General features: G+C 52.0%; 1 long non-coding RNA gene across 3 annotated transcripts in view; it reads left to right on the forward strand.

Annotated features, from left to right (window-relative positions):
* Positions 1-20,017, forward strand: part of LOC133277667 (uncharacterized) — a 73,297-nt gene that overhangs the window by 24,088 nt on the left and 29,192 nt on the right. For all 3 annotated transcript variants that reach the window (XR_009746275.1, XR_009746274.1, XR_009746276.1), the window contains exon 2: positions 13,139-13,248. This is a non-coding gene — a long non-coding RNA (uncharacterized LOC133277667). The remainder of the gene's footprint in view (positions 1-13,138; positions 13,249-20,017) is intronic.

Below are 20,017 nucleotides of genomic sequence, written 5' to 3' on the forward strand. Positions count from 1 at the left end.
GGGAGAGCAAACCTCCTTTCAGTCTCAGCTATGTGGAAACCGCAGGCTTTGTGGAAATAAAGCTCAGGAAAAACTTATTTTTGTCCCTGATGTCAGCAGGCAGCGCTTTGGATGTGTGCAGGGAGCAGCCCTGCTGAGTCAGGTGGAGCCCTGCACAAAATGGCTTTTCAGAGAAATAAAAGTGTGCTTGGAGAAGATAAGAATTCCATGAAGATCCAACTTTGGTGTGTGACTCCATCAGAAGAAAATAGTAAAAATAAGGTAGATATCACTATGAGAGAGACATTGAGGTGCTGGAGTGGGGCCAGAGAAGGGCAGCGGAGCTGGAGCAGGGCCACGAGTCTGAGTGTGATGGGGAAGGGCTGAGGGAGCTGGGGGGTTCAGTGTGGAGAAGAGAAGGCTCAGGGGGGACCTGATGGCTCCCTACAAGTGCCTGAGAGGAGGATGGAGCCAGGAGGGGCTGGGCTCTGCTCCCAAGGAACAAGGGATGGGACAAGAGGAACCGGCCTCAAGCTGCCCCAGGGCAGGTTTAGATGGAGCTGAGGAACAATTCCTGCCCCAGAGGGTGCTCAGGCATTGGAACAGGCTGCCCAGGGCAGGGCTGCAGGCACCGTCCCTGCGAGTGTTCACACAGCGTGGAGGGGAGGCCTCAGTGCCATGGGGCAGTGGTGGCCTTGGCAGGGCTGGGGAATGGTTGGACTGGGTGAACTTAAAGGTCTCTTCCAACTGAAACAATTCTATGACAGGAAATGTAATGGGGCTCCCAGCATGATAGAGGCAAAAAGCAAGAGCCAGAATGACGCTGGAGGCTGTTTCCGGAATCAGGGCAGACCTGCTGCCATATAAACCATACAGTCACCAGGAGAAGCCCCGCTTGGTGATGCTGGGAGGTGCTACTGGAGCTATTAGTGTTGCCCATTTTCTATAGCCACATTTAATGTAGCGGGTGCAGCCATAAGCCACTTGAACACTTGTGCCACAGAGTAAAATGAAGCTGTAAAGCATTTGGATGAGTGGACTGGGGTCACCCAGAGTGAAATGGGCTGGTTACAGGTTCGGCATCAAAAGGGAGTTTCAGAACAGATCCAGATAAAAGCAGGTGAAGGGGGAGCAGCATCAAAGTGCTCCCCACATCCAGTTACCGGTACTGGGTGTACTGAAGTAACATTTGAGCTCTCTGGAATGAGTATGGAGCAGCTGATAGGGCCTGGCTGGTGTCTGATGTGCCAGGTGATTGCTCTATCTCTTACCTGTGGATTTCCTTGAGCCCGGGGCTGTGCTGCAGAGCATTTGGCATTCCTGGCTTTGGACAACCCCAGCCTTTCCCTGCTTGTTCCTGTGCTCCCCTGGCCTTGAACCAACCAGCACAGCCACTTAGGGGCTGGGTTGTGGGGCAGCACATGGATCCAGCTTCACCACCAAACCTCCCTATCCCCAAAGAAGCCAGAAGTGCAAGAAGGGCACCAGCTCCCCCTGAAGGAGGTCTCCAGCAAGCTGGTGGGTCAGAGGGTGGTGAAGGAGAAGCTGGGGTGGAACGGCAGCATCCCAGGGCTGCAGCACGGGAATGGGAACGGGCGGTAGGTACCAGCGCCTGCAGCTCGGCGCGGCTGGGCCTGAGGCAGCGTTGCTTAGCAATGGGAGCAGCACAACAGCGGAGGTTCTCATAGCGACAGCCTTAACAACTCCCCTTCTTCCCGATGCTGCCTTCCGAGGAAGCAACCGCACGGTTTGAGGGCCGCCCTGGAGGATTCCAGCACTGTTTGAGGCAGCAGGGCTCAGCCAGCGCAACCCTTCAGCAGAGCACCCTCGGGGGATGCCGCTGCCTGCGCAGACAGCCTGTGCTTAGAGGGCTGCTCTCCGGAGGGAGCTTCTCTTCCCCCGAGCTCCGTTTAGGCACTGGTGGGCACCCGAGCTCCTCTGGAAGGGCCCGTTTCTGTCTCCTCCAGGTTTCGGTGATTCTGCTTCTCCGCTGGCTGCAGCTTGGTGTCTGCTTTGTTCCCTGGGTACATCTCGGACATCAGCAGCACCCCTTTGCAGCGGCCTTTAAATATTTGTGGGCTGAAAAGCCATCGCCTGGATACTTGTGCACTGTGGCATTTCCATGGAGCTCTGGAGCCTCTGAAATTGGAGCAATTTAGGAATACCAATATCCCTTCTGGCTTTAATGGCCCATTTACTCCATGTATCGCGACAGAGGCTGTATGAATTGCGTTGAGGCAAATTGCTGTTTTGTAAGCTGCTCTCTTCATGTTATTCAGATGCAAGTGTGGAACTGCAAGCTTTGTTTCCTGGGGTTGTAGCGGGGATCATAATGATCCCCCAGTGCCCTCAGAGCTGTACATATCTAATTAAAGGAAAAATACTTCACCGTGCACATGGAGATTCACAGCAGAACTGCTTCATGCCTTTGGTGTTTGGCTCTTGCTTCCCTGCAAAGCCCTCCCAGGGTGAAGGCAGGGCTGGTCTGGAGAGCATGAAGCTCCAAGGAAAAAGCTGCTGCTGTTCCCATGCCTAATCCCAGTAAACTTCCATGGGAGTGTTTGTGTGTGTGCAGTGGTGTAACATGTAGAGAGATGTAATTAAACTCCCATCTCAGCTGATGAGGTGCTTAAATCAAAGCGTGTTATCCACAGTGCTGCCTTCTCCTGGGTGTGACTGGGGTATAGGGTGTTATATGAGGCTGTCCTGGGCTCAGAGGGGGAGCTCACCCATTGATGGCTTGCTGGCTTTGCAACAACCTTCACCCCAGTGCTGTCCTGGAGGAAAATCGGCTCCTTACAGAAGAACTGGGCAGGAGGGTTTAGCTGATAACTGCATTGTGTGTGTAGGTCTGGAAAGGGAAACTAATCATTTACCCCCCCCAAACCTGCAGGATAGGAGAAAGTTAAAAGGAAAACCCAGGGGCAGAGAACAGGCCAAGGGAAGAGCTTCTGGCTGGAAGTAGGCTGAGCCTATGAGAAATGCTGTGTTCAGGGGAAAAGGAGGTGAATTGAAGTCACCATATAAGCTGCCTCTGCCCAGTGGTCATCCCTGGCTCAGGGTAAGCAGAAGCAGGCAGTCATGACTGTGCTGGCCAGATACACCAAACCTGTGGGTGTTCTCATTGTGAGGTTGATCTGTATTCCTTGAATGCAGGTGCTGGTTTGTTTTACCAGCTGGATGAGGTGCTAAATCTTGATTTTTTTTTTTTTTTTTTTTTTGCATGAAAATGTCCATGAACTTCTCCCTCGATTCAGGGTAGTTAAAACAAAATATATGAATCTGTATATATATATATAAAAAATTGAATCTATCAAGTTTGAACTTGCTTAAAGTGCAAGAGCTGGATTTCATAGCTAATCAGGATTATCATTATTAAATGAGCAGGGTAGAAGTGTAACTATGGATGAAGTGGAGTAGTATGTTTGTTAGTATAAATGAGGCTGGTACTACAATGTGCTTAATCACCGCAGCTCAGTTGAGCTGACTTACCGGCTGGTCACTGAAACCTGTGGTGCCTCAGAGCAGCCCCATGGAACTGCAGCGTGTGCTCATGCTACGATCCCATTCAGCCACAGGAGGTGCAGAAGAACTTGTCACAGCAAATGCTTGTCTTTGACCTATGGTTTTTCCTGAGGTGCCTACAGAAACAGCTTGAGATGCCTTGTTGGAAAGCCTGTTGGTCGCTACCTGTCTTGATGGCTATGGATTATGGTTTGGGACATCTTTTGATCTCTAGAGACATACCTGTCTGTAGCTGCACCAGTAGGACCAGCAGTGTACAGGTGGTTGATCTCTCATTTTAGGATGCTGTGTCCATGCTTCCTCCCTGGCAGCAGCCTGGGAGAGCCCACATTGGCATCAGCCCAGGCGTTTCAGACTCATCGTGGGGCTGAGTGAAACACGTGTGATGGGAAATTACAGGAAACAAAGAGCTGGAGCAAGGCTGGCTCTGGGAAGAGCTCTGCCACACACAGGGCTTTAAAATGAGCTAAACTGAAGAACAAAGTGTGAAGCTAAACTTCTCCTGGTGTGGTGCTTTGAAGATCCGTAAAGCCCTGAGTAGCGCTGTTTCTCTGGAAAATGGATTTGGATTTTCCCTTTCTGGCAGGAGAATGCTCTCTGCAATTCATATAACGTCTATTTTCCATCATTCCTTTCCTTACAGGATGGCACTGTTTTTAAATGAGGCTTTTATTTTCCTGATTAACCATGTAATCATTGCTTTTCTGCTTCTCCTTTTTGTTGCTACATTTGAAGGCTTCTCATTCAAGTTTTGTTCCTGCCCTGGCTTTCCTACAGCTTCCAGGATTGCAGCCCATGGAAAGCTTCACTGCTGAAGACTTCTCCTTGAAATAAGTCAGCTAAAATTTACCTGTGCACACAGGGATGGGAGGTACCAAGCAAGCCTCACAGCTTCAGCGCAGCTCTGCTTTTGGTTGGTCAGCAACAGTTATCCTTCAAATAAAATAAGTTTTCTGAAGTTCTCCTCCTTTCTTCCTGTTGGTTCAGAAGCCACCGGAGATGTGCCAATGTTAGGTATGGGTTTGTTGGAGAGAAGCAGCTCATATCTTGACACCAGTACCTCCCACAAGGCCATCTTGTACTAAATGCTCCTTAGAAGTAGCCCTCAATTCTTTACTTGTCTTTTAAATGTTTTTGGTTCAGCAAATGTCTCAGCCTGTGGGGTTTGTGCTGCTGTGTCATAGAATCATAGAATTTGTGCATAGAATTGCAACCTCGTTTAGGCTGAAGGGACCCTAAAGCTCCTCCAGTTCCAACCCCTGCCACAGGCAGGGACCCCTTCCACTAGAGCAGCTTGCTCCAAGCCCCTGTGTCCAACCTGGCCTTGAACACTGCCAGGGATGGGGCAGCCACAGCTTCTCTGGGCACCCTGTGCCAGCGCCTCAGCACCCTCACAGGGAAGAGCTTCTGCCTAAGAGCTCAGCTCAGTCTCCTCAACCTCGGGCAGCTTAAAGCCATTCCCCTTGGCCTGTCCCTACATCCCTTGTCCCAAGCCCCTCTCCAGCTTTCCTGCAGCCCCTTTAGGCACTGGAGCTGCTCTCAGGTCTCCCCTTCAGGGGCCTTCTCTTCTCCAGGCTGCCCCAGCCCAGCTCTCTCAGCCTGGCTCCAGAGCAGAGCTGCTCCAGCCCTCGCAGCATCTCCATGGCCTCCTCTGGCCTCGCTCCAACAGCTCCACGTCCCTCTTGTGCTGCTGTCCCCGAGCTGGATCAGGGCTGCAGGGGGGGTCTCCCCAGAGCACAGCAGAGGGGCAGGATCCCCTCCCTGAGCTGCTGCTCACGCTCTGGGGGTGCAGCCCTGCACACGGGGGGGTTCTGGGTTCAAGGGCACATTGAAGCCAGGTCTCATGGACCAACACCTGCACTCACCTCCAGCTGTGCACAGTGCTGTGGGTAACTCACTGCCGGCAGTACCCAGAGCTGCTGCTGTGAAGCTGCTCAGCAGCACAGCGAGGCTCACAATGGAAGAGGGTGATCCCCCAAGAAGAGAGGGCACACCACAAGAAGTGTTGTGTAGGTTGTGGGGCTTGGGTGATAAAAGGAAGGTCAAGATGTTGGAGCAGATGGATGTTGGAAAAGCAGAGGTGGGGAGTGGTGCAGGAGTTGGTGACAAGCTAGAGTGCCTTGTGCCATTGATAGAGACACCTTGATGGGTGTACAGAGGGTGCTGTGAAGACAAGGACATTTTTGCATACTAAGGAGTTTGCTATAGGAAGAGTTCATCTTCCTCTATGAAAACTTAAGAAGCCTATTAATAGATCCTGGTTTTGTGCTCAGGTTTGGTGTTAACTTCTAATTGTACAGTGCTTTGCACAAGCTGCATTGGCTGCGTTCTTGGCCTTCCCTTTCTGCTGTGTTTTGGTGCTGCTGTGTGTGAATAATGTGTGTGACAAAACCTGTTCAAATAAGGATGAAGCTTATTCATAAACTTCATAACTTTGAGCAGCATTTTTCTTCCCAACTGAAATTATCCCTTGCCCAAGTGTCCCTGGTTTCACGTTTGTAGCAATATGACTGTCAGGTTATTTGAGGCAGTGCTGCAGAGCTCGGCCTGGAGTTGGGCTGGGGAGCTGGGTGCTGAGCTCTGCCCTTAGGATTGCTGCTGAGAAAAGTCTTGGGAATCAATCAACCCAGGAAAGAATCTCCTCTTTAACAGAAAGAAGTGCAAAGGAGTGAAATAGGTTGGTTTTCCCTCCCTGCTTTTAATGGTGTTCTCCTGCCATTGTATGTACTGTGCTCTCAGGAGGAGTTCCGCCACCAGCCTGGTCCAGCAGCAGTGAACCTGCTTTTCTTTGAGCGCTCAGCATCCTTTAAGATGTTCAGTTCCAGCATGCTGGTGTAAGCAGGCTTATGTCTGCCTGGTGTGTTTTGTTTCCTATCTCCTTTTGTGCCTTGAGGAGCGTGGCTCTCTCTGGTCCTCCGTCAGCCTGGCCACCAGCATCACCCTCACCAAAAGCTTATGGAAAGAGCAGTTAGGTAGCAATTGTTAAGAGGTGCTTACTCCACTTGTACTTGCAGGGTAACTACTTATGAATCAGAAGTGCCCCATATATGTGTTCTACCCAGAAATGACTGGAAGTGTCTGGTGCCTTCCCTGGAAAAGGTGGGTTTGGTGAAACCTTGAGATGTGGGAACGGCTGCTGATATTGTGAAGCAACCCCTAGAGGGTACAGAATGTAGTCTCTTTCTTCAGACACATATAACATGAACTATACTGGCTGCTTCTGCAGTGGAAGTTTGCAATGTCGCTGCCCAGGATAACCTGTGACTCTCTGGGGAAGCTTTTCCTTGCCTGGTTAGTGCAATTGGGTGAAATCCTAGCAGTGACATTGTACGTGTTGTAGTATAGTGTGTGCACCTTGGAGAACCAGAACATCCTCTGAAAAGTAGCTTTGGGAGTTTTCTTTGGCTTACGTTAACAAAGGCATGGTCTTAATGATGACACCTCAGCAAAACCAGAACTGGGAGAGTGTTTTGAGGTCAGATGTTGGGGAAAATGCAGCTGGAAAGTGTGTGCTGAGCCTTCCTCACTGGGGTTAACCGAGAGCAGCTTTTGCCCCTTTGGCTGGCTGGGGGCACCTGGGGCTCTCCTCCCCTCTGGACCTGGTGCTGCCATGGGTGACATCCACGCAGCAGTGACCGCTGCCCTGCTGTGTCTGGTGGGCTGCTCTGCCAGGTGGCATGACAGGGGCCATTTCCCACCTCCTTGCTGACAGATCCTTAGTGTTTTATTTGAGAAGAAACTGGATTTTCCCTTTCCCTTCGGCAGGAGCGGATGTTCCTCTGGAGAAGAGTCTGGGAAAGCATTTTAAATTTCAAATGCCAAACACCACAAATGGTTTGCAGACACTGCAGTGATGCTGTTCAGATGTGATGTGTTCAGACATGCTTGTGAGGTGGGCTGATGCCAACCTCATGAAGTTTAACCATGCCAAGTGCAAGGTCCTACACCTGGGTCGGAGCAATCCCAGGCACAGCTACAGGTTGGGCAGAGAAGAGATTCAGAGCAGGACAAGGAGAAGGACTTGGGGGTGTTGGTCGATGAGAAAATGAACATGAGCCGGCTTCAGTGTGCGCTTGCAGCCCAGAAAGCAACCGTATCCTGGGCTGCGTCCAAAGGAGCGTGACCAGCAGGGTAAAGGAGGTGATCCTGCCCCTCTGCTCTGCTCTTGTGAGACCTCACCTGGAGCATTGTGTGCAGTTCTGGTGTCCTCAACATAAAAAGGACATGGAACTGTTGGAACAAGTCCAGAGGAGGCCACGAGGATGCTCAGGGGCTGGAGCACCTCCTGTATGAAGACAGGCTGAGGAAGTTGGGGCTGTTCAGCCTGGAGAAGAGAAGGTTGCGTGGAGACCTCAGAGCAGCCTTCCAGTATCTGAAGGGGGGCTATAGGGATGCTGGGGAGGGACTCTTCATTAGGGACTGTAGTGACAGGACAAGGGGTAACGGGTTAAAACTGAAACACGGGAAGTTTAGATTGGATCTAAGGAGGAAATTCTTTCCTGTGAGGGTGGTGAGGCACTGGAATGGGTTGCCCAGGGAGGTTGTGAATGCTCCATTCCTGGCAGTGTTCAAGGCCAGGTTGGACAGAGCCTTGGGTGACCTGGTTTAGTGTGAGGTGTCCCTGCCCATGGCAGGGGGGTTGGACCTGGATGATCTTAAGGTCCTTTCCAACCCTAACTATTCTGTGATTTTATGTTGAAATCAGCCCCCACACAAGGACCAGGATGCTGGGTGGATCAAAACAGCGCAAACCATCACCTGTGGGACAGCATCACTCCTCAGGTCCTGGGTAAGTGCCTGTGGACAGCACAGGCCTGTAAGACCTGCTCCGGGTGCTTTGACAACACAGGAACAAAATGCACTGGCACTTGAGCAAGGTGTTCTCCAGGTCCTCAGCATGCTTTGGCAGTGCATCGAGGAGGAGCTTGGGGTACCAAAAATAGCCTGAATCCAGAAAGACTTGTTCTAAAATGAGTCACAGAATCAACCAGGTTGGAGAAGACCTTTAAGATCATCAAGCCTAACCCCTACCCCAGAGCAGCTCAGCAGCAAGCAGCACCCAGTCAATCCTAGGCTCGAGCTGGAGGTTTGGTGCTTCAGTCCAGCTCTGTTAGTCAAGATGAAGTAGTGGTAGGGGGTTAACCCGAAACCCACCTGGGCTGTGAGCAGAGTGGCAGCATGAGGCAGACCCAGCAGTGTGGGAGCATCTGTTCCCATGGCAACCACTTAATTTAAAGCTATTGCAGAGCAGATGCCACTGCATCAGAAATCCAGGTTTATCTTGTAGTAAGGATGCTGCTCTGCTTCTGTGTGGGAATGCTTGGGACCTGAAGCGCACACAATAAATCCAAGCACTGTGAGCAGCTGTATTTATCTTTGATGAAATAAGAATAAAGCTGCCTCAGGCTTATGCTTTGCATGAAAAATGGGGGGTTTGGGGGTTTCAGAGCACACCTTTGCTTGGTGCTGCCTGATGCTCTCCCCACAGCAGCCTGTCTTATGCCACCCATCCCCACTACCCATCACTGGCACTCAGCTCTTTGGTAGCATCAGTTGCAGGGTTTTTTTGTCTCAAAGATCTTCCTGTGAGCCAAGCTGACAGCCTGGTCTGATGCGTGTCTGTGAGCGAGAGCTGCAAATAGACAACCTGGTGGTGTGAGAGGTGGAGCGTGGGGAAAGGCTCAGAGTTCCTGCTGGGGGCTTGGGAAGCTCCAGACAGCTCCTGGGGAATCAGAGTTTATTATTCTGCCTCCAGCTTTATTGTTTCTCATCCTGAGATGATGTTGTGGATGTGAGGAGACACAGGGACACGTTTCAGGTTTAAAAAGTAATGACAAAACTGTGTCTTGAGACGAGTGGCAGTGAGTGGAAGGTACTGATTAGAGGTTGAACCTGCAGCTGAAGCTCTGGAGGTCAGTGCTGCTGAGGAGCCGCACAGGACCTGGCCAGTGCAGGGTTTACAGAGTGGCAGCTCTAAGCCTGTGAGATGGATTATTTGAGTTCTATGGATTTTCCTTCCTCCTTCCTTAGCCCTGGTAGCACTGGCCTGGCCACCATGTCCTCCAGAGACACGAAAGGGTCTCCCCAGTTTAACTGGTGCTGCACTGAATGTCTCTGTCTTTTCTGATGGGTGCTCAGTGCCTCCTGGTGCAGACACCCATCACCCCAGCAGCTCCTCTGCTGAAAGACCTGCCTTTGGTGAAGTAGCTCTTCAGCTCCTTCTAGGAGTTATGTGGGGTATGGATTTCTACCGTGTGCTTGCTGCTACAGTTCAGTTTGTCTAATTCGCAGGCACTGGTTGTCTTTTCCAGTTTTACGTCAGTATTCTCAGGTAGTAGTGAGTTTTTTCCTGTTTTATGTCCCAAGACTTGGAATGCAATGTGGGGATTTACTGCAGTCAGTTTCTTGCCCTTCCTGCTGATGTGCCTTGTCACTCTAGCAGTGAAGTGAGCAGCTGAGCAACTCACACCTTTTTGGCAGAGGCTTTCACTGCAGGCAGCTGCATCCATCAGGGATGGAAAGGTTCTGGTTCCTGCCAGGTATCATAAACTCAGGTTTGGGCTGGAAGAGCTTCTGCCTAAGAGCTCAGCTCAGTCTCCCCTCGGGCAGGTTAAAGCCATTCCCCTTGGCCTGTCCCTACATCCCTTGTCCCAAGCCCCTCTCCAGCTTTCCTGCAGCCCCTTCAGGCACTGGAGCTGCTCTCAGGTCTCCCCTTCAGGAGCCTTCTCTTCTCCAGGCTGCCCCAGCCCAGCTCTCTCAGCCTGGCTCCAGAGCAGAGCTGCTCCAGCCCTCACAGCATCTCCATGGCCTCCTCTGGCCTCGCTCCAACAGCTCCACGTCCCTCTTGTGCTGCTGCCCCAGAGCTGGATCAGGGCTGCAGGGGGGGTCTCCCCAGAGCACAGCAGAGGGGCAGGATCCCCTCCCTGAGCTGCTGCTCACGCTCTGGGGGTGCAGCCCCGCACACGGGGGGGTTCTGGGCTGAAGGGCACACTGAAGCCGGGTCATGGGGAGCTTCTCCTCACCCCATCTGAGTATCAGTGACTCCAGCTAGCTGAAAAATCAGTTCCTAAATTCCCTTTCTGATTTGACTTTGAGTCAATACCCAAACGCTCTTTGTTCTCCCAGCCTGCTTGGTCTGTGTATGTGTGAGCAAGCTGTTCTTGTGCCCCCATTTAAGTCTGGTGTTCCTCGAGTTGCTTTTGCAGTCCGCAGATGGAGCCCTGTATAAAAATATTGTGGCAAAATGCTGCCCAACTGCCAAAAACCAAAGGTATTTGGCGGAGGTCTGAAAGGCCTCATGTAGGGGGAGCGGATGGAAGTGTCACTTTGTACCATACCCAGTGCACAGCCGTGCTCCGGGCTGCGCAGCGCGGCTCTGTTCTGGGGAGGCTCTGCACAATCCAGCGCTGCTTCAGAAGGTCTCTACTAGGAATTATGTATTAATTATTAATAACTTGCAAACTACATATGCCCTGGCAGCCCAGAACCTCCCTACAGGCCCTTTCTCACCAGGAGCTGAGCCAAAATGTGCGATTTTCTCAGGAAGTTTGTGGCTCGCTGTGAGATGTTCCAGATTTTTGGCTTTGCTGGTATTTAAAAAAATCTGTGGAATATTAAAGTACCAAAAGGTATTCAGAAAAGGGGAGTTTGCTGCGTGAAAATGCCGGGTTGGATGTGGAGAGCAGCTCCTCTGCCAGCCACAGCCACTCGTTCCTCTGATGAATCATTATGATTTGCCCTGGATTAGCCACTTAGCAGGAAATTGCTGCTGCCTTTATCAGCCTCAGCGCGGGGTGGATGTGTTCGAGCAGAGGGACAAAAGGCATTCACTTTAAACACCCATGTGCCAAAGCAGCTCAGCGCTTCTGGCAGCTGAAACGAGTGGGAACACAAACCAACAGGACCCAAAGTGGGAAAAATCTGTGCACGTACAGAAAGGTGAAGAGAGGATGCAAGGAGGGAAGCACTTCTCCTTTTGGCGTGACCCAGCGCTGGCCCACCTACCTGGGCTTGCTCACAGGGCCACAGACATGTAACCGTGTCTTATTGGCTTTATCTGCCTCTGGTTCATGCCCATCTGCACTCTACCCATCAAGTTTTTCTCATGTTCTGTGTCAGGACATCATACCCTGTTGGGAAGGGAAACACGGACTTGATTGTCATTCCTGCCATGCCCAGGAGGTGTAGCATGGATACAGAGGTAGGGGTCCCACTTTGATAAGGGACCACCAGTCTTCTATCTAGACATTGAGTGCTTTGTCTAACTAATACTTCTTCATCTCCTTTGCAGGGGAAAGAGTGAGAACTTTGGGGTTTTGTCAGTCTTAGGCTGCTGTCTCTGTGCTCTGTGTATGCACACAGCAGTGGGCACCTCTGATGTGTCTGTGCTTCTGGCCGGTTGGGAAGGTCGGTGTGGGGCTGGCTGGAGCTCACAGCTCACAGCTCACAGCCTCAGCATTGCTGACCTCGGGGGTGCCTCTCTCCAGGTTCCCAGTTGTCACAGACTCTCAGAATAGTTTGGGTCGGGAGAGACCTTAAAGCTCCTCCAGCTCCACCCCCTGCCACGGGCAGGGACCCCTTCCACTAGAGCAGCTTGCTCCAAACCCCTGTGTCCAACCTGGCCTTGAACACTGCTGGGGATGGAGCATTCGCCACTTCTTAAGAGCTTGAAATATAATGCTAAAATAGGAAGGAAAAGAGTAGGAAGAAGACAGTAACCCCTTATTTTTCATTTTTCTTCCAGGCATAGGGTAATGTTTGCATTAGGAAGTTTTCTTCCCTGTTTAAGGGTATTGCTGTACTAACCTTTTAATAACTGACCCCTTTGCTATCATCTGCTGGGGCACACGTCTTCAGAGGCTAGTGGTCCCTGCACAGGGGCTGCTCGTGGGGCTCTGGAAGGTGGCAGCTCCTCACCCCACTCTTCCAGGAGCTGAATTTGAATGGAGGTCCTGGTGGGCAGTGGATCAGGCACCAGTCACAACCTCTCTGCTCAAATTGCTTCCAGCACACCCTGTCCCTTCCCACCGTCTCCATCTTCCCCACAGTCTCCATGTACAGAGGAGATGGGATGCCAGCAGTCTGACAGTGTTTGGGCTCATCAAGAGCATCCTTTTAGTTCCCTGTTCCTACTGCAGGTTGGCTGTTCCTGCATTCAGGAGCAGAGCACCCATGTGGGGACACCCAGATCTGCTCAGGGAAGGGCACCCTGTCACTGCTCCCCTGTGAGCTGGGCCTGTTCCTCCAGAGCCCTGCTGGGACTCTGAAGCCCTGAGTGCAGCGCCTCTGAGCAGGCATTCCAGTCTGCCTGTGCTGTCCTGTTCCACATCCATCTCCTGGTCCCGGAGCAGGCAGCAGACCCAACCCCTCCAAGTCACCCAGAGACACACGGGATGGGTTTTGTTTCTGGTCCTATTGCAAATGTACGTATTTATCCTGCTGTCGTATCTTATGTGCCAGCTGCTATAAAAATGCATGATTTCAGATCTCAGCAGCCAGCACAGGTAGGGAGGAGGGAGCCCTTAAAATTCAGCTCGTTTAGGGTAATTTTTAATCTCTCTCCCTAATTATTTAATCACTGAAGTAGTGCTGAGGATGTGCCATAAATAATGCTCTGTGTCTTCTTCCCCACTAGCTGCTCCATCTCGGCCGAGGCGCAACACAGCGAGGCACAGCTCCTTCATCTCTTATTCTCATTGATCTGAATGCACATGACTCAGTAGCACTGGGGAAAGGAAACCAAAGGTAACTTCATATTTTCACTTGCTTTGACAAACCATATTTCATTAAGAATCTTGTACGTGTGGGCTTTTACTCGGTGTGTGTACACACACTCACCCGGTGCCTTTGGTGGTGGCAGTGCTCACCTCAGCGTGGGCTGTTCTCTATAGCGTTGCTGTGATAAATTAGGAAAAGGATTTGTCAATAAAATAGAATGAAGCAGAATTACATCAAGGTGTAATGTATGAGACAGCAATTTGCTAGCTGTTTAGCAGACACATGGGGGTGTGCATGCAAGATGTTTCCTCACGGTACTTTCTGTCCACGAAGGGCTTTCAGTGCCTTTGTGACTCCCCCTCAGTGACCTTGAAGAGGGATGAGCCCTTGTGCCTGCCCCTTCTGTGTTTAGCAGAGCGTGGCTAGAAAGGCAATGGTAAATATGGTCAGTTCTGGAGAATGAGCTGCCCAACTCTGAGCTGGGTCACAGAACAGCGTCCACATCCCTGTGAGATAGTGAAAACCCTCCTGGGCAGGTCCAGGTGAGCTGGTGGGATGTTGCAGGATGCCCACACGTGTTGCTGGGGCCGTCTGCTCCCTGTTGCACCTCAGGTGGACTTTGTGCATTGCAGCATTCCTTCGGCCAGGGCTGAGCTTGGACCTCGTGCTTGCCAAGAGCTCGTCCCCAGGGCAGAGGCTGGGGGAAAGAAAGAGAAAGAAAAAGCCTTTCCCTGTGCAGTGTTTGAAAGATGCACCCTTGAAAGTGCTGAGGGATTATAATCACCTGTCCTTAAGACTGCTTCTGCTTGGCTTCATGTAAATGGGCTTTTCACATCCCTTCCTTGCCTGTGGCCTTGCCCTGCTGGCTGCGTGCCCTTCATCTCACAGGGCATAGGTGGGGATTAAAGCTCCAAACCATCAAAACAGCTAGGGAGCACCAGGAAAAGCAATCCAAGGCAAGTGAAAGCTCTCTGGATCCTTTGTAACAGTCTTCCAATACCTGAAGAGACTAAGAAAGCTGGAGAGGGGCTTGGGACAAGGGCCTGTAGGGACAGGCCAAGGGGAATGGCTTTAAGCTGCCTGAGGGGAGACTGAGATGAGCTCTTAGGCAGAAGCTCTTCCCTGGGAGGGTGCTGAGGCGCTGGCACAGGGTGCCCAGAGAAGCTGTGGCTGCCCCATCCCTGGCAGTGCTTAAGGCCAGGTTGGACACAGGGGCTTGGAGCAAGCTGCTCTAGTGGAAGGGGTCCCTGCCCGTGGCAGGGGGTTTTAACTGGGTGAGCTTTAAGGTCCCTTCAACCCAAACCAGGCTGGGATTCTGTGATTCCCTTTGAAACTTCCTGCAGTGCCTGTTTGCCATGCTGGGCACACGACAGAGCCGGCTCCAGCTGGGAGCTCTGGGCAGAGCCAAAGCAATAGCACATGCAATTCTACTGGCATAAATTAATTTTTCTTAGATCTCTTCATGAAGGGTTTAAATCTTGCATGAAGCGCTCAGGTGTCAATGGACGCTTCCTCAAACCCTTTCTTCGCGTTTCCCTGTGAGATGTACAGGCTCTGGAGGATGAAGGCAGATAGAATTGTCTGAAATGTCTTGACCTGGGGTGACAGAGAAGGAAGAAGCCATGGCTCTCCCACCAGACACAGGGGAGGTGCAGCCTGGCTCCAGCAGGGAGCTGGACACAGGAGCACCCAGGCTGGAAAGGGATGGCAGGTGAAGGTGTTGCTGTCCTGCTGTGCCTGGGTGCTGCCTCCAAGCTCCCAGCCAGCAACCAGCCAGCAGTCATATTTCCTCTCCTGGCATTGCTTTGACACCAGGTATCTGCTTTCCAGGAATGCAATTTAATCCGTGGAGAGGCGAGTGTGTCACATTAATGGGAAGAGCGTGTGGCACACATCCAGTCGTTTTTACATGAGCCATAATTCCCTTACAAAATGCAGTGGGCATCCTGCGTCGAGGATGCACGTCTGTCTTGTCACCCATGGCTGTGGGGCACTTCAGTGTGTGTATGGGGGAGGGGGAGTTGTGCCATATCCCAGGTGTGCCTCAGAGACTGGGATGTCCCGGATCCCAAGGAGGGAGACTCTGGTGTTCCTTATTAATTGCTTCTCCTGCAAACGGATTAAGTGCAGAGCAGCCCAGCAGTCTCTGGTACTTTTCTGCCCCGTCTCCATAGCGACCCATTTATTCAGGAAAAGTCCCAATTTTGTGCTCTAGTATTTGTAACCTTTTAAGACAATTCGGAACTATTTTGATTGGAGATGTTTAGCACCAGCTGTAAACGGGTGCTGGCTGCATGGGAGGAGCTGGAGCTGCCTTTCCTCAGCCCTCCAGACCTGTACTCATCCTCCTGCTTTGATGCTGCTTTTGGTGCAAACCAGGCTGGGATTTATGTAGGGAATGTGCTGAGTACTTTCCATTCCCATTAGAATCATTTTGCACTGGAAGCCGAATGAGGGCAAGCTGTTGCTATAAGCCTGCAGTATGATAGTGCTGGTGCTGTGCTTCATGAGAACCCCTTGCAGCCAGTCTCGCTGCAGCTCCTGGGTGTTCGGTGCTGTGCTGGGGCTCACATGCAGCCTGCGACTGCACATCAGCCCTGGCTGCAGGGGAATTGATTCTTCCCATGTTCCAGATGCTGAGCTGGGATGTGAAGGCCTGCACCACAGAATCATAGAACCAAGTAGGTTGGAAAAAACCTTTCAGATCATCAAGTCCAACCGATGCTCAGCCCCAGGGTCAGCTGCAGGTTGGTTGTCCAGGGTGTGTTTAAGGAGACTGGATGTAGCATCGCCCACAGTGGTGCTGACCCATTTTGGGGGGTGTAAGTGGCACAAAGACACAGTTGTACCCAGTGTGGTCACTGCAGTACCGCAGGGTGGCCCAGGTCTCCTTCTCCAGGTGGGGCACTGGGGGGATTCTTCAGTGAAAAAGATATCTTCTGGCTCAGCCAGCACTGAAGGGTCCATCTCTGCTCCCTCAGCACCTTTCCTGGAGGCATCCTGGCTGGGAGAGATCGCACCCCTGCTCCCAGGAGCTGCAGCTGGAGCATCTCGGGTTTTTTCTAGCGCTTTCCAAAGGGAAGTTGATCTAAAATCTGAGCCAACATTTTGTTTTGAACATGGCAAAAATCTGTAAAACCTTCTATGTAAAAGAAATATGAAAGCAAGCTGCTTCCCTTTGAAAACTCCCCTGTAGAGAGCTTCAAGACTTTGCTCTTAAAGGTCTGTGCTTTATTCTCTTTGATACACTGATTGTAATGCATCGCATGGCGGTAGGGCCTTGGTCCCTTGGGCGCTCATGAACCTCATCCTCACATCCATGGAGGGGATGCAGGGCAGAAGGGGTGTGGGGGGTGCTTGGGTGAAGCCAGGGAGGGGCGAGGTGCCCGCCCCTGGCACAGGGGATGGAGGGGATGAGGAGGTGTCATTTCTTGGGACAATGGGTATCAATGACAGCAGGTGTATCTTGTTGGGTATGGAATGGGCCTCAGACTGAGCAATGGTTGGACTGGATGCCATAAAGGGTGCTTGGATTGCCTGGTCTGCTGCATGGAGGAGGCTGGGGCTGCTGGCTTGAAGTCAATACAGAGGACACCCATAGATCTGTCAGCGTGTCGCCATGTCCCAAAGCCTGAGCTGCAGCAAGACCCACACCGGCAGCAGATCCACATCTGAAGGTGCTTGAACATTGCCAGCTGCCCCGTGCACACCAGTGGCTCCAGTGAGCCCCCCACCCTGTGTGCTGTGGGAGCGGTGAAGCGGGGAGCTGACCCTGCAGGACCCCCGGGAGGCCCACATGGAGCAGACGGAGCCCTTTCCTCTGAGTAGCACAGGTCAAAAGTCCATAAATAGCAGGAAATGCAAACTGCAGCCTGACTGAAGCTGTGGGAAAGGTGGCAGCTCAGGGTCCTGCAGCTCTTCAGCCAGTCGCTTCCACATCCAACCTGACCGCTCCGCAAGGCAAAGCGTATTTTCCTAGCAGCTCACTCGCTGCATCTTAACCTGGCCATGATAAACCAAGGTCTCTTCTTCCCACTTCCACCTCTTCACCAGGCAGATTGGTGGCAGGACGCAGCAGAAGTGACAGCTCTGTTGCACGCGCAGGGAAGCCCCAGCACGGAGTTCAGTTTGCAGATACAGGTCCAGAATCTATTCCTGGTGGAACAGCAGAGTCAATCCAGGATAACAGCCTCAGTGTTATCCCTGTAGCACAGCCCCCAGAGACTCTTTTTGGCAGCGAGCAAAGTCAAAACTTACACCCGGATTTATCCCTGTGCAGCTAAAAGTGGCAGTTTTCCTTGTGAAAAGAAGCGATCCGGATGCCTGGGAAGCAGTGATGTGTCATGGCCAAGAGGGCAGCCACAGACCCATTTTCTAGCAGGTAACGGCCCAGATTTGCTCCTGAAGACCTCCTTGATCTTAACTAGTATGAGCTTCAGTGCATTGTCATAGGGGAGACTTCTCCTTTCAATCAGGGCAAGATGAACAAGGGGAGAAGAGCCCCCAGGCTGCAGTGTGCTCCTGCCTCTGCTGCCCCACAGCTGCTGCAGGGACCTCGGGCTGCTCAGAGGAAAACCTTTTGGATTGCTCAGCTCCAGAAACATCACATGTACATGGTGCTAACGGTTTTTATCACCTTGTTGCCTTTTTCTCCTAGTTCTGAGCAGCCTCCTTTGCTATTTCTGTAATGATTGATGCCAAGCAAAGCCAGTACTGCCCTTCCGTGGCTGAGGCTGTGCTATGTTCTATAGGCTCTGGGCTCATTCACATTGTGTCTCAGTCCACTGCTGCTTTCAGCCTCCTCTGAACCAGTCACGGATGCAGTGACACACTTAGCTTCTAAGAGAAGTAGAAATATGTTTTATAGAACCCCAGCCTGGTTTGTGTTGGAAGGGACCTCAGAGCTCCTCCAGCTCCAACCCCTGCCACGGGCAGGGACCCCTTCCACTGGAGCAGCTTGCTCTAAGCCCCTGTGTCCAACCTGGCCTTGAACACTGCCAGGGATGGGGCAGCCACAGCTTCTCTGGGCAGATGGTGTTTACTGGTATAAAGCTGTGATTTAACAAAGTCTGGTAGTAAATGGGACAGTGATTTGACAAGATTCAATGGTGAGGTACATGTCATTATTTACTGTATAGAGGTCAGGTTAGGATTAGCCCTTGGCTATTGCATTGTTATCTGTCTCCCCAGAATTGAGTGGGATGTGGCCATTATGACCCAAATGCCCCCACTGCCACACCACTGCTGGTTATCACTGGAGCAGAGCTGGGAAATAAAGGTCAGGTTGGAGGGGGAGCATGTTCTGGTATCCTCAGCCCAGCTCCCTGTCTCCTCAGGGGCACGCCAGTGCTGGCGTCCCAGGAGGGAGAGCGACAATACTCGTGGATGCCTGGGGGCGGACAGGTTGGCACAGTGATAAACCTGTGACATGTGGTGTGAAATGTGCAATTTCATCATTTTCCTAACTTTTGAGAGCTGTTAATGAGTTGACCCATGTGGAATCCTCTGCTGATTCCTGGTTAACCCCGTGCTAGGACTTCTCTGTTGCTCCCATCACATTGCCTTCTGCCTCAGTTTGTGCCCCATCTGCTCTCTGCACGATGCTTTGTCCTGTGGCATGGAGCTGTGTCTGGGTGTGGGTCTGGGGAGATCTCTCGTTCTTGGAGACGATGCATGTTTTGGGGGCAGAGCCTTTTCCTGATCACCAGCACAAACACAGGTTACACAGTGAGAGCAAACGTGGTGGGTCCTGAGGACTCTGCCTAAACCCAAGCATGGCTCACGGCCCTGTGTTGGCTTTGATTTCTCTGCCAGTGATGAAAGAAACCCACAAGCTCCTTCCCACCTTGCTCTGCAGATCGCTTTTGGCATAAGCTGAAGATTAAAGACACTTGGCTCACCCAAGGTGCACGGTGTCCTGCTGCCCATGCCTATCCTCATGCTCTGAAATGCTTGGTAAGATAGCTGTGATCCAGTCTGGACCGCAGTGAGATCAGAGGCTCGAGTCCAGATTGGAATCTCTGTCTACACTGTGCCATTAGATATAGCTGGGAGCATGGGGAAGCTTTGCTGTTCACGCATTAGGGAGCAGACAGTGTCCCCCCAGGAGGTGATGTGGTGCCTGCCAAACTTTGCCTTAAGCTGCAGAGTTACCACACGGTGTAAGACCCCGTGGCTGCAGATGGAGGTAGCACTTTGAGCTGCTCAGCCCCCAGGGAGCCTGTGTACTACCATGAGCAGGACAGCCCATGGGTAAAATCCAGGGAGACCTGAGTTTCAGAGCAGCATGTGCTCAGGGCTGTTAATCTTGGAATCAGCCAGGTTGGAAAAGCCCTTCAAGCTCACCCAGTCCAACCGTTCCCAGCCCTGCCACGGCCACCACTGCCCCATGGCACTGAGGCCTCCCCTCCACGCTGTGTGAACACTCGCAGGGACGGTGCCTGCAGCCCTGCCCTGGGCAGCCTGTTCCAATGCCTGAGCACCCTCTGGGGCAGGAATTGTTCCTCAGCTCCATCTAAACCTGCCCTGGGGCAGCTTGAGGCCGGTTCCTCTTGTCCCATCCCTTGTTCCTTGGGAGCAGAGCCCAGCCCCTCCTGGCTCCATCCTCCTGTCAGGCACTTGTAGGGAACCATCAGGTCCCCCCTGAGCCTTCTCTTCTCCACACTGAACCCCCCAGGTCCCTCAGCCCTTCCTTATCAGACTAAATTCCATAAGACTTAACTCCATTGGTGTCCAAGGAGACAGGGAAAAGCTCCACTTCCCTAGAAAAAAAGGGAGATGCCTAACTCTGCCCTAA

The sequence above is a fragment of the Pezoporus flaviventris genome, unplaced genomic scaffold (assembly GCF_033815535.1).
Source record: "Pezoporus flaviventris isolate CSIRO_AGI_PZ_B2104156 unplaced genomic scaffold, CSIRO_AGI_Pfla_v1 ptg000059l, whole genome shotgun sequence".
NCBI lineage: Eukaryota > Metazoa > Chordata > Aves > Psittaciformes > Psittacidae > Pezoporus > Pezoporus flaviventris.